This window comes from Saimiri boliviensis, chromosome 7 (genome assembly GCF_048565385.1).
Source record: "Saimiri boliviensis isolate mSaiBol1 chromosome 7, mSaiBol1.pri, whole genome shotgun sequence".
Taxonomy (NCBI): Eukaryota; Metazoa; Chordata; class Mammalia; order Primates; family Cebidae; genus Saimiri; species Saimiri boliviensis.
Window position 1 is genome coordinate 36,754,940 of NC_133455.1, and position 3,171 is coordinate 36,758,110.

Below are 3,171 nucleotides of genomic sequence, written 5' to 3' on the forward strand. Positions count from 1 at the left end.
TCAAGGCCTACCCCTGGCCTGGAAATCAAGTACTTTATCAACTGCAGTATCCTGTTTCTTTGATTTCTAATATGAAATTTTCTGAAGTTATTAAAGACACCAAATATAATTTAATAGAGCAATAAGGTAAATGGCAACTACATTTTTTAATTGCTCAAGTCAAAATCTTGAAATCAGACCAGACTCACACCTGTAATCCCAGCACTTTGGGAGGCTGAGGCGGGAGAATCACCTGAGGTCAGGAGTTCGAGACCAGTCTAGCCAAAATGGTGAAACACTGTCTCTACAAAAAACACAAAAATTAGCTGGACGCGGTGGTGCATGCCTGTAATCCCAACTACTCAGGAGGCTGAGGCAAGAGAATTGCTTGAACCTGGGAGGCAGAGGTTGCAGTGAGCTGAGATTGCGCCTGGGCAGCAAAAGCGAAACTCTCAAAAAAAATTTTTTTAAATCATTCTTGACTCCTTTATTTCTCCCACTCCACTCCCATATCCAACCTATTGTCAAAATCAATTCGCTCTACCACAAAATACACCTAGAATCTGACCCATTCTCACTTATCTACTACTGTCTCTTATCTACAGAGAAGCCAAAGTAATTCTTTAAAATAGTATGTCATACGATGTCACTGCTCAGCTCAAAGGCCCTCAGTCACTCTCATCTCAATCCAAAGAAAAGCAAAAAGCAAGACTCTTCATCATGCTCTGGCCTGTTACCTCTCCACTGTCAACTCCTGCTACTCTTGCCTCGCTCACTCTGCTTCCGCCAGATTGGCTTCTTGCTGGATCCCCCAAAATACCCAGCATGCCCCTGTCTTCAGGCCTTTGTACATGCTGATTCCTTGGCCTGAACACCTTTCTTTCCAATCTCGGCTTGGCTCATCCCCTTTGTTCAAAAATGACATTATCAGAAAGGCCCTGCATGACCAGTCAGTGTGAAAACACACCCAGCCAATCTTTAAGTTTCATACCCTGCTTTATTCTTCATAGCACTTCACATTACCTAAAATATTTAAGTATTTGTAAGGTTTCGAGCAGGGGTCTGGGGAGCACAGCAGCCACGGCCAGCCACCTCGTGCTCAACAATGGCACCAAGATGCCCATCTTCAGGTTGGGCACCTGGAAGTCCCCTCCAGGCCAGGTGACTGAGGCTGTGAAGGTGGCCATCGATGTCGGGTACCGCCACATCGACTGTGCCCACGTGTACCAGAATGAGAATGAGGTGGGGGTAGCCACTCAGAAGAAGCTCAGGGAGCAGGTGGTGAAGCGTGAGAAGCTCCTCATGGTCAGCAAGCTGTGGTGCCCGTACCAGGAGAAGGGTCTGGTGAAAGGAGCCTGCCAGAAGACGCTCGGCCACCTGAAGCTGGACTACCTGAACCTCTACCTTATTCACTGGCTGACTGGCTTTAAGCCTGGGAATGAATTTTTCCCGTTGGATGAGTCAGGCAGCATGGTTCCCAGTGACACCAACATTCTGGACACGTGGGCGGCCATGGAAGAGCTGGTGGATAAAGGGCTGGTGAAAGCTATTGGTCTCTCCGACTTCAACCTTCTCCAAGTGGAGAGGATTTTAAACAAACCTGGTTTAAAGTATAAGCCCGCAGTTAACCAAATCGAGTGCCACCCGTACCTCACTCAGGAGACGTTAATCCAGTATTGCCAGTCCAAAGGCATCGTGGTGACCGCCTACAGCCCTCTCAGCTCTCCCGACAGGCCCTGGGCCAAGCCCGAGGACCTTCCCTCCTGGAGGATCCCAGGATCAAGGCGATCACAGCCAAGAGCAATAAAACTACAGCCCAGGTCCTGATCTGGTTACCCATGCAGAGGAACTTTGTGGTGATCTCCAAGTCTGTGACACCAGAACGCATTGCTGAGAACTTTAAGAACTTTGACTTTGAACTGAGCAGCCAGGATATGACCACCTTACTCAGCTACAACAGGAACTGGAGGGTCTGTGCCTTGGTGAGCTAAGCCTCCCACAAGGATTACCCCTTCCATGAAGAGTTTTGAAGCTGTGGATGCCTGCTTGTCCCTAAGTGACCTATACCTGTGTTTCCTGCCTCATTTCTTTCCTTGCAAATGTAGTATAGCCTGTGTCATTCAGCAGTGGGACAGCCACCTGCAGAGTGGCCAGCGAGGGCGTGTCTAGCTTGATGTTGGATCTGACGAGGCCTGTCAGTAGAGTAGAAGTCTCTTCCAGTTTGCCCTTCCTTTTGCCCCGCTGGGGAAAGTGCAACCTGAATACCCTTTTCTGACCAAAGAGAAGCAAAATCTGCCAGGTCAAAATGGTGCCACTAACAGCTGAGTTTTGACTGCTTGGAACTGTCATCCTTTCCGCAAGACTCCTCTCTGCCTCAAATAAAAAGTGCTTTTGTGAAAGAAAAAAAAAAATTAGGTATTTGTGTACGTCATTTTTGTCTCTTCCTGAATAAAAGTTCCATGATAGCAAAGTTACTCACTAGCGCAGCCCCAAAATTCTAGAACAGTGAAGGCATTCAATAGATAGTTCCTGAAAGTGAATGAAGCTTTAGAATAAATAATATACAAAAGAGGAAATAGCTAACAACAGATGAAAAAAGTTCAGTTTTCCCAATAAGCAAAGAAATACAAATTAAAATATAGCCAAGACAATATTTTTGCCTATGAAGTTGGCAAGAACTATCAAATAATAAATCCATTGCTGTTGTAAAGCCATGAAACCGGGATTTTCGTGTAATATTGGTGACCAGTCTCATTAATTCATTGAAGAGATATTTAATTGGGTACCTACTGTGTACCTACTATCTACACTGTGCAATTTGCCAATGTGTACTTTAATCTGTCATAAGGCTTAGAGTCTCTGTATTAGTCAGGAAAAACTAGGTTACCAGTGGTAACAAATTAACCTCAGAATCCTAGTAGTTTACCATAACTAGAGGTCCAACACACCCACCTCAGGTTGGTAAAGAGGGAGGGTTGTTCTGTGTCACTCAGGGACTCTACCATCTGGAATGCCATTGGTCACCCTTGCAGAAAATAGGAGAGATTGGCAAATCATGCATAGGCTTTCTATAGCCACATCCAGGAAATTCACACGTCACTTCTGTTCACACTTCATTGCCCAGAGCCATTCGTATGGCCCTTCCCAATGGCAAGGAGGCTGAGAAATGAAGCCTCCTTCCTGCATGCCCAA

General features: G+C 45.9%; 1 pseudogene; it reads left to right on the plus strand.

Annotated features, from left to right (window-relative positions):
• The first annotated feature begins 1,464 nt into the window (after positions 1 to 1,464).
• Positions 1,465 to 2,184, plus strand: LOC101045366 (aldo-keto reductase family 1 member B1 pseudogene; annotated as a pseudogene).
• Positions 2,185 to 3,171: the final 987 nt, after the last annotated feature.